This window comes from Physella acuta, unplaced genomic scaffold (assembly GCF_028476545.2).
Source record: "Physella acuta isolate Inbredline_101_S28 unplaced genomic scaffold, ASM2847654v3 ptg000970l, whole genome shotgun sequence".
Lineage (NCBI taxonomy): Eukaryota > Metazoa > Mollusca > Gastropoda > Physidae > Physella > Physella acuta.
In genome coordinates, this window is record NW_026732487.1 from 376,242 (window position 1) to 388,267 (window position 12,026).

Genomic DNA, 12,026 nt, shown 5'->3' on the forward strand with positions numbered 1-12,026 from the left:
TAAGATACCAGTCATGAAATCTGGGTTATCAAACGTAGATGGTTTCTATTGGTTGGGTTGGACAAGCTGAGATCTCAATTCTTGTTGGAAAAAATTTCCACTTGAGTGTAATGTTTAGACGATGATATGTAGGGTGTAATGTTTAGACTTAAGACGGTGATATGTAGGGTGTAATGTTTAGACTTTAGACGGTGATATGTAGCGTGTAATTGTTTAGACGGTGATATGTAGGTTGTTCATTGATTTTTTTTTTGCATGGATGTTGTTCATCATTTTTGTTTTTTGCATGGTTTTTGTTCATTTTTTTTGCATGATTGTTGTTCATTGATTTTTGTTTTTTGCATGGTTGTTGTTCATTGATTTTCATCTAACTTGCTATCTCCCACCAGCAGCCATAATTTACCTAAACATAAATCACACAGTCAGATGTTTGTAGCATCTAGCTGGTGATGCGTGATACTAAGGGGAGGGGGTAGGTGCTTATCCTATTAAAACAGATTAGATGATACTAATACTCAAAAGCTATTACATATTACATTTATTTTTGACTAAATGCTAAATCCATTAAATTTTTGACTAACTGCTAAAACCATTACATATTACCGCTAAAGGCATTAAATTTAGACTAACAGCTAAAGCCATTAATATCTCACTAAAATCTTATGGACAACCCACTCAAGCTATTACAGATTTGTCCCACCGCCCAAACATGTCTGCTTTCTACACGACTTTCAAGGATAATCCGCTGCGTTAATAAAACTACTGGGCCCACCAAATTCAACTACCTAATCCGCTGGCTGTGTTAATAAAACTACTGGGCTTACAAAATTCAACTACCTAATCCGCTTTGTTATTAAAACTACTGGGCCCACCAAATTCAACTACCTAATCCGCTTTGTTATTAAAACTACTGGGCCCACCAAATTCAACTACCTAATCCGCTGCGTTATTAAAACTACTGGGCCCACCAAATTTAACTACCTAATCCGCTTTGTTATTAAAACTACTGGGCCCACCAAATTTAACTACCTAATCCGCTTTGTTATTAAAACTACTGGGCCCACCAAATTCAACTACCTAATCCGCTGGCTATGTTAATAAAACTACTGGGCCCACCAAATTCAACTACCTAATTCGCTGTGTTAATAAAACTACTGGGCCCACCAAATTCAACTACCTAATCCGCTTTGTTATTAAAACTACTGGGCCCACCAAATTCAACTACCTAATCCGCTGGCTATGTTAATAAAACTACTGGGCCCACCAAATTCAACTACCTAATTCGCTGTGTTAATAAAACTACTGGGCCCACCAAATTCAACTACCTAATCCGCTGGATGTGTTAATAAAACTACTGGGCCCACCAAATTCAACTACCTAATTCGCTGTGTTATTAAAACTACTGGGCACACCAAATTCAACTACCTAATCCGCTTTGTTATTAAAACTACTGGGCCCACCAAATTCAACTACCTAATTCACTGTGTTATTAAAACTACTGGGCCCACCAAATTCAACTACCTAATCCGCTTTGTTATTAAAACTACTGGGCCCACCAAATTCAACTACCTAATCCGCTTTGTTATTAAAACTACTGGGCCCACCAAATTCAACTACCTAATTCGCTGTGTTATTAAAACTACTGGGCCCACCAAATTCAACTACCTAATCCTCTTTGTTATTAAAACTACTGGGCCCACCAAATTCAACTACCTAATTCACTGTGTTATTAAAACTACTGGGCCCACCAAATTCAACTACCTAATTCACTGTGTTATTAAAACTACTGGGCCCACCAAATTAAACTAACACTATCTGTTTTATTACTAAATATGGTCAAATAACCTCTGTGGACCAGGTACCTATGACCAAAGAACCTCTGTGGACAAAGCACCTCTGACCAAACCCCTGCTGTGGTCAAATCACCTGTAGTCAATGCCTCAATGATCAAAGCCCCTCTGTAAACAAATCACCTGTAGTCAATGCCTCTATGATCAAAGCCCCTCTGTAAACAAATCACCTGTAGTCAATGCCTCTATGATCAAAGCCCCTCTAAACAAATCACCTGTAGTTAATGCCTCTATGATCAAAGCCCCTCTAAACAAATCACCTGTAGTTAATGCCTCTATGATCAAAGCCCCTCTGTAAACAAATCACCTGTAGTTAATGCCTCTATGATCAAAGCCCCTGTAAACAAATCACCTGTAGTCAATGCCTCTATGATCAAAGCCCCTCTGTAAACAAATCACCTGTAGTCAATGCCTCTATGATCAAAGCCCCTCTGTAAACAAATCACCTGTAGTCAATGCCTCAATGATCAAAGCCCCTCTAAACAAATCACCTGTAGTCAATGCCTCTATGATCAAAGCCCCTCTGTAAACAAATCACATGTAGTCAATGCCTCAATGATCAAAGCCCCTCTAAACAAATCACCTGTAGTCAATGCCTCTATGATCAAAGCCCCTCTGTAAACAAATCAACTGTAGTCAATGCCTCAATGATCAAAGCCCCTCTGTAAACAAATCAACTGTAGTCAAAGCCTCTATGATCAAAGCCCCTCTGTAAACAAATCACCTGTAGTCAATGCCTCAATGATCAAAGCCCCTCTAAACAAATCACCTGTAGTCAATGCCTCTGTGATCAAAGCCCCTCTGTAAACAAATCAACTGTAGTCAATGCCTCTATGATCAAAGCCCCTCTGTAAACAAATCAACTGTAGTCAAAGCCTCTATGATCAAAGCCCCTCTGTAAACAAATCACCTGTAGTCAATGCCTCTATGATCAAAGCCCCTCTGTAAACAAATCACCTATGTCCAAAACCCTTTTGGCCAAAGCACATAATAATATGGTCAATTAGTTATTAAAAATATTCTTATAACCGTTGTCGTTTGAACCGGATAATCAGTAATGTTATTAAACTAGGGTGCTTATGTACCAAAATGATCTAGTATTTATATGAACATTAAAATAAAATGTCCATTTCTTTTAAAACACCTGCAGAGTTACGTTTTGACTCTGACCAATTTACAGATATCGCTGTCCACATCTTGAAGGTGAAGCAGTTTACTGTGCACTTTGGTTCGTCGGATATGGAAATGATAGCATATATTTTAGTCCGTGTAAACTTTAAGATGGTGAACGTTCCAAAACAGAGACGCACCTTGTGCAAGGAGTAGAAATACAAAAAGCACACGATACATAAAGTTACTTAGTACAAAGCAGGAAAGGCTTCTTTGAATCCCCAAGGTAAAAGACGTTATGACAGAAAGCAGAGCGGTTATGGTGGTCAGTCCAAGCCAGATTTTAGAAAGAAGGCTAAAACCACCAGAAAAAAATGTCCTTCGTATGGAGTGCACTGAATGTAAATATAGGAAACAGTTACCAATCAAGCGCTGCAAACACTTTGAGTTAGGAGGAGACAAGAAAGGGACAGATGGTTATGTTTTAAGATTAATAAAATCTGGACAATAGAAAAAAAGCGAGATAAGGCTATCCGATTTAAAAAAAAACAAAGAAAACATTTTGATGTAACTTTCATTTTTTATTAAATTTGTGAAGGCTGTTATAAGGTCTATGTATGTACATTTTATTGCAACTTTAAAAAAATCACATAATATAGCCATAAATACTGCAATATCCAGAGATCATTTTTTTTTTAAATTTCTGATTACCGAATTCAATAATAAAGCTTATTTACCGAAATCAATTAAAAAATCTATTTGCAGAAATTGATAATTTAAAATAACCGTCAGCCGGAGCGACAGATCGATTAATGAACGTTAGATTGGTGACGAAGTTTGGTGCCGTCGCTTGGATTCTCTCATCACGTGGTTCCCGCCGCTAAATCTGTCGTCTGCGGCAGTGGAAATTTCTGGACTTCCGGCGTCTGCTGGTCTGCAAGGATGAAAAGTTGTCTCTCACAAAAGTAGTTGTCGTAATCACGCAGAGATGCTTAGGTAGCTGAGTATATTAACATCCATTTTATAAACAACATTAATTCCAGTGGTTCAAGATATCCAGATTAATTTTTAGTATATATTAACATCATCTTTCGTGTGTAACAAGTTTTTTGGGATTAGTTTTTTTTTAATTTAATTAGGCGAAATATCTAAAATCTTGTGGTTTTGATTCTAGGCAAATATTTTTGCGATTGAATAAATAAATATACGAGACTTATGATGGTTGACGCATCGAAGGTTCGCATTGGTTCTTGTTTTTTCATCACAGTCCTTTCGTGGTGCATTCTGGGAGATGAAAATACGACTTTAGATTTTGAAGTTAGAGTTAACTCCTCTAATAACCTGGCCTCTACCTGGAGTGAAATATCGGAAATTGAGGGTAACGCAACTTTAGGAAAGGATTCAAATTCCAGCCAAACACCAACATTCAACAAAATATCGGAAGATAAGTCAAGCGCAATTTTAAATTCAGTGCCAAGACTTCAGGCCTCGCTAACCAAACACGTACCAGATGGTGTCGTAGACAAGAACTGCCCCTGTGATGCTGATAATTTGACAACCTCAGACGACTGGATAAATGTGACCACCACAACATCGACAGTGACGACTCAAGATACAACCACCACGACAACCACATCACAACCCACAACCCAAGCCAACCTTGTCGTTTGGGACAAGAACCTTCTCTCACCTGCCGAGTACCAAGACGTTTACTGCTCAGCTAGGTGCAAAGACGGCATCAAAATTGTTCTCAACAGTTTTGCCGAGTGTTCTGACATCAGGTGTTTCCCTTGTGACTGTCAGAAACCGCGCTGCCAGATCTACGGCATCTGCTGTCCTGACGTCATGACACAGCCACCCCCCACCAGCCCCACCCCTCACATCCCGGCCCTCAACGACACACCCACCACCCTGACCAACTCAACAGTCGAGGCTGTCAGCAGCCACCCCCAGGATCTGGACAGGTCTCAGAGAATCTTCTGTGACCCTCTCATCCTGGACAACAGCAAGCTGCTGTACGTGCGATCGTGTCCAGCCGGCTACACGGACCAGACGACCAGGTCCAGCTGCGAGACCTCAGCAGCCGTGGAGCAGACGATGAAAAGCCTATGCCGTGTCTCTGACAGTCAGACTGGTGTCACGTACTACAACAGCTTTTGTGCCACGTGCAACAACGTCACAGAGGTGAGTAGACACGTTTGTTTTATCTAGACACTGACTCTAAGCCTCACTTGAAACGGCACAAAAATGCTAGTAGCAATATATATATATATATATATATATATATATATATATATATATATATATATATATATATATATATATATATATATATATATCAATGTATGTATGAATGTATAATATATAAGTTCGATGAGTAGAAGGTTTCTACTCCCTCTACTGATTGCTATATACCTTTGATTTATGTATACTAAGAACATCTCTGATTTTTAGAAAGTTGGATGAATAAGATCATAACTTAGAGTTTTTATCGTACAATATTAAACTCAGCAATTATTTCGTATAAAGCTAAAACACGCAATTTTTCTTATCAATAATATGATTGCAGTAATTGTTTTAAAATCTCAATGTGACGTAATAATCTATGGGGAAAAGGGCATCTAAAAATGTCATTTTTATAAAATATAAAATGTGAGAAACAGTTATGAGTAACTGTAAACCAAACATCTGCAGCTGTTGATGTGTGTGACCTCTGTGTGACCTCTGTGTGACCTCTGTGTGACCTCTGTGTGACCTCTGTCCCCAGCCACAGCCATGGAACATCTCCGTGTACTGCAGCCACTACCTGCAAGTGTACCGAGCCAAGAACTACAGGGAGTTCCTCTCGCTCAGCCTCAGCCCACACTCCTCCTGCAAGGTCTACCAGACCCCGCCCTCGGGCCTCACTCACTTCCCCTGCCAGGACCGCTGGTTCGGTGACGTCATCAGCCAATGTAACGTCACCGGAAAATGGGCGGTGTACGACGAGGACGTGGTGGCGTCATGTGAGAAGCTGACAGCACCCAGGTACAGGGTGTTCCACTCGAAGCTGGGCGGTGGCGTGTATTTACAGAACATCTTCTGCGCCATCTGCAACACTGACAGCTACCCCGCCTACAACTGGTCCTGTGCACCGCCCAGCACTGCCACAGTTCCACAAGACCAAGTCCTGCCGCTGTCTCTTCTACTGGGGTTTAAACCCGAACCCTTGAAGACGCGGGTGGAGTGTCCACGCTTCAGGTACAGCAACTGTTCCAGTCTAGAGTGGCCCAGCCCTGACGGGCGCTGCCTGCACGTCGAGTGCTCCCCAGGGAAGCTTCTAGTGGGGGGTAACTGCACCACAGTGTTGGGAGAAATCCGGGGCCTGGGATACAACATTTCCTTGTTCTACTACCCCCACCCTAAGGACGAGTTTCCTAAAAATGAAACCAAACGTGTTGACTTTCTTGTTAAATCAGTTGCCAAATTTCAAGAAAAAATTGAAACCCTTGTTCGTATGTTTGCGAATGAATCTGAAATCACGCTGGCGATAGTTTCACGACTTAATGAAGGATCGAGGGCCGATTACTCGTCGTTAAAGGCCGTGAACGAATCCGCTCCGTTTTTCTCAATGGTGTCGCCGTTTGTGTTTTGGGTACAGGTTTACCTGGTTGGTAAGATGGAGGACGGCCGCGATAAGCTTGAGAAAGACATGGTCGCCAGCTTTATTGGGACCGACTTACACCTGGAGGTGGCAGAAAACACAACGCTCCCCCTGCTCCCGGCAACTGTACCCGGTGACCTTGACTTTGTCAGAGACTGTTCAAGTCTCGCCAGAAACTCGAGTGGCCTAACGTGCCGTCTGGTCACCATCCCATCCCATAATTTCTCTCAGGTTTGGAGGGACAGGACCAATTTTTTGTACTTGACCTCGACCTTGACCTGTATATACACAACGTTTAACAAAAGCGAGTACGTCATCGCCAGCGACGACACAACGATCCCCCCAAGCTGGTCGGTGACGCTAAACTTAAACGTGACTCAGTTCGTGTTTGCGGGCAGCCGAGAGACGAACCAGCTGAGGGTAGAGAAGGACAGTCTGAAGGTGTGTCTGGATCTGCTCAACCTCAAGAGGGCGGAGAGCGACCGCTTCAAGTACACGACCCAGACCAAAAGCGCGGCCTTGATCCTGGGCATGTACATTCTGACCTTGACCTGTTTAGGCGTGTCTATGGCTTGTCTTTTGTGTACACTGCTGACCTATCTCCTGTTTCCGGTCCTGCGCAGTGTCGCGGGACAGAACAATATTTTTCTCAGCTTGAGCCTGCTGCTGGCCCAGGGGTCGTTGATCACCAGCTCCCACGTGACGGGACCCAGCGCCCTGTGCACGGTGCTAGGCGTGTCCACCCACTACCTGTGGCTGTGCATGTTCGCCTGGAGCTTCACCTGCTGCTACCACATGTTCCGCATCTTCACGGCCAAGACGAGAAACTCCACCAGCACGTCCCGGCACGGCAGGATGCACGTGTTGGTCAAGGTCGCGCTCTGCTCCCTCGTCCCGGCCTGCCTCATCGCCGTTGTCATGACAACCGTCTACCTGACCACATCGGAAAAAGCCATTGGGTACGGCCAATTTTCATGCTACCTGGATTCAGGTCTACTGATTGCCATCACAGTGGTAGCCCCGCTTGTCGTCATCGTTATATGTAACGCCTCCTTCTTCGTGGTGACCATCTGTAAGATCAGCAGCGTCCGGAGGATACAGACACACCCCAGCTTCAAGAAAGACGACCGGAAGAACATGCTGATATACATCAAGCTCTCCACCATGACGTGCGCCTTCTGGACCTTCGGCATCGTGGCCGAGGCCATCCACAACGACCCCCTGAGGATTGTCTCCATCGTCATGAACGGCCTGCAGGGCGTCTTCATCTTTGGCTCCTACGTCTGCAACAGGCGGGTCTTCCACCTGTACCTGCGGGCCATCAGCCTTGATGACACGTCATCGGTATCTGTGCCAGGTGTCACACCTAAACCAGCCTAAAGCAGTGATGACTCACCTACCAGGTGTGACACCTAAACCAGCCTAAAGCAGTGGTGACTCGCCTACCAGGTGTCACACCTAAACCTGCCTAAAGCAGTGATGACTCGCCTAGAGTGACACAGACACGATTGAGCTCACCTGATAACACACCACGATGACACCTTAAATAGATCAAACTAACGAGACATTCAATTGGATGACACATAGATCAGTTGATTGACCAATGTCTAGGGCCATTCAAGCGACCTGTTGGGTCAGTCAACTGTCACTAATAGAGCGTGGGTCTGTGTGGGTCACTGTGTGGGTCACTGTGTGGGTCACTGTGTGGGTCACTGTGTGGGTCACTTTGTGGGTCACTGTGTGGGTCACTGTGTGGGTCACTGTGTGGGTCACTTTGTGGGTCACTGTGTGGGTCACTGTGTGGGTCACTGTGTGGGTCACTGTGTGGGTCACCGTGTGGGTCACCGTGTGGGTCACTGTGTGGGTCAATGTGTGGGTCACTGTGTGGGTCACTTTGTGGGTCACTGTGTGGGTCACTGTGTGGGTCACTGTGTGGGTCACTGTGTGGGTCAATGTGTGGGTCAATGTGTGGGTCAATGTGTGGGTCACTGTGTGGGTCAATGTGTGGGTCAATGTGTGGGTCACTTTGTGGGTCACTGTGTGGGTCACTGTGTGGGTCAATGTGTGGGTCAAAGTGTGGGTCAATGTGTGGGTCAATGTGTGGGTCACTGTGTGGGTCAATGTGTGGGTCAATGTGTGGGTCACTTTGTGGGTCACTTTGTGGGTCACTTTGTGGGTCACTGTGTGGGTCACTGTGTGGGTCACTGTGTGGGTCACTTTGTGGGTCATTGTGTGGTCAATGTGTGGTCACTGTGTGGGTCAATGTGTGGGTCATTGTGTGGGTCACTGTGTGGGTCAATGTGTGGGTCACTGTGTGGGTCACTGTGTGGGTCATTGTGTGGGTCACTGTGTGGGTCACTGTGTGGGTCACTGTGTGGGTCACTGTGTGGGTCATTGTGTGGGTCACTGTGTGGGTCACTGTGTGGGTCACTGTGTGGGTCACTTTGTGGGTCACTGTGTGGGTCACTGTGTGGTCACTTTGTGGGCCACTTTGTGGGTCACTGTGTGGGTCAATGTGTGGGTCATTGTGTGGGTCACTGTGTGGGTCACTGCGTGGGTCATTGTGTGGGTCACTGTGTGGGTCACTGTGTGGGTCACTGTGTGGGTCACTTTGTGGGTCACTTTGTGGGTCACTGTGTGGGTCACTGTGTGGTCACTTTGTGGGCCACTTTGTGGGTCACTCTGTGGGTCACTGTGTGGGTCACTTTGTGGGTCACTGTGTGGGTCACTGTGTGGGTCACTGTGTGGGTCACTGTGTGGGTCACTTTGTGGGTCACTGTGTGGGTCAATGTGTGGGTCACTGTGTGGGCCACTGCGAGGGCCACTGGCTGTAACGTATATTTACCCAGCTATTGTGACAAAACATCACGGTCACGAGGACCTTGTCTAAAGACCCCGAAAAATCGACCCGCATTGGCATTTTGGGTTTAGACCAACCTATTGCCCCCCCCCCCCCCCCCCCAATAATATAGCAACAACAATTAGCCCCAATAGTACGAATACTTACAAATGGGCTCCCAATAAAAACGGCAATATGGTCACGGTCATAGCTTTTGATTGTGCTCAAAATATTTCGATAAATTGGCATTTTAAAAAGGTGAAATCGATCTTCTTACATCGTGTACCAACTCACCCCCCCCCCTCTAAAAAAACAACATTTGTCTGGACATCTTCAAATAACCAGGCAGGCAAGAAACATGCACTTTCTACGCTTCATTGCACGCCAACCTTACGGTAGCGTCATTTCACGCGAACGTTTAGTTTAGCGTCACTTCACGCGATTGATTTAGTGATTCCAGCAATCGTGTGATGCTTCATCTGACGTGAAATTAATTTTGCATCAAAAAGCTTCTTGTGTTTTGTTTTTTCAGAGCCCTGACTGACAATTTAGTTCGTTACTTCTGGGATGGTCGAATTGTCGATGTATAAATTACTTCTGTGATGGTCGAATGGTCTATCTAATAAATTAATTTTTTTTTTAAATGTAATAATCGAATGGTCGATGTAATAAATGTCTTCTTTGAATGTAAAGTCCCGAAGTTTGTATCACGTATGTTAGGTTTACGTCAATTAAACACAACATTTTACACCCAGAATTTATTTTGGGGAAAAATCGAAACCATATCGAAAGTTAATCGATAAAGCCACGACCAATCAAAAGCACGCAAAGCAATTTGTGCTGTAGTTATCTGATTTGCAGATAGCGTTTTGTTGCATGTTCAGATCTGCAGATAACGTTTTGTTGCAGGTAAAAAACTGGGACACACCAAGTTTAGTTGACAAAATAACTGCACGTGTCTTGGGGGTTTACTAGCTGTGAGCATTTAATTCATTACTTTTACAACATACAAAGTTTTTTTTTTCTTTTACTAAATTATTCTATAACTATTAAAGAGTGTTTACTTTTTATTTATTTATTTATTTTTTTAAAAGATTATCATTGGTGTAAGTTGTTTTGAAATGTATTTTGGACTAGACTTTATATTGCTTGGATGAACAGTACTTTTTTTTTTGGATGATTTTGAATAAGCGATAGTTAGTCTAAATGTTATTTGGTCTGGGTTGTCTGAAGTGATTTGTCCCCCTTGTGAACCAGCGAAGTACCACAAAACAAAGAAAAACAATGGTATGGGCATGAAGCAGGGGACTCCGGTCTATCCTAACCAAACATGACGGGCTGACATGAGCCTACGGTCTATCCTAGCGAGCCATGCTGGGCAGATAGGGCCTACGATCCATCCTAGCGAGCTGGGCGGGTGGGAGGAGGGAGGAGACGGGGAAGACGACATTGTATGAGGACATCAAGGACTGGCCTGTCCGTTGCAGAATTACTGAAATCAGCAGAAGACCGAGAAAAAAAAACAACGGTAAAATATTATGGAGGAAAATCAACTGTGGTGCATCAACGTCACCCCCCCCCCCCTCCCTCGTCTCACGGGATAATGGGACGATTGATTGACTGATTACGTTAAGTATTCAACAGTAAAGACACAAGTGGTCTGCCCTTGGTTTTTTTTTAATTACCTTTGAAAATTATAATGATTTAGAATTAAATTTGTTTGTGAAAAATCGTGTATTTTAGATTTTTTTTTTTACTTAATCAATTTGAGAGCTAGATTTTTAAATGAATTTCAATCTGTTTTCAACAATATTTTTAAGATTATGCTGGCGTTATTTATTTTTAGGATGTGATTGTATATTGTACACAGAGTTTAAGAGCAATATCGATTCAGCGATAAATTAGGCAAAGAGCAATATCGATTCAGCGATAAATTAGGCAAAGAGCAAACACTTCTAAAGCTTTGACTTTGTCAAATATAATTTAAGTCGCCAAAAAGTAAATGAACAAATTATAAAAGCAGAATTGCGTTTATCTAGATCAATAAGTTTACGTTCCATTTATCAACGTTTGACTTAGTGTTGGTATTATAGTTTAGATTACTTTAGAGTTATTGTTTGGATAAATTTGTTGAGATTAGGGTTCAGGTTTAGGGTTGGGGTTAGAGTGTTGATTACTTTAGAGTTATTGTTTGGATAAATTTGTTGAGATTAGGGTTCAGGTTTAGGGTTGGGGTTAGAGTGTTGATTAATGTAGAGTTACTGTTTGGATAAGTTTGTTGAGATTAGGGTTGAGATTTAGGGTTGGGCAGAAATTTCCTCGTATTAGTTTATAATTGCCACCCTTTGAGCACTTTAAGTAAAGTAACTTGTTTTTAATGGACTCAGCTCTCGTCATGGATTTTTGTCTCGTTAAAGTTTTGACAAAGCATTTTAAAGAATTTATAGGCACGTTATATAGTATAGTAGTAGTAAATGAAGTCATAACGTAACACCCTTAGGAGCAGGGGCGTAGCGAGGGGGGGGGGGGGGGGGCGGGGGGTGCGGACCGCACCGGGTGACACCATTTAGGGGGGTGACACCAA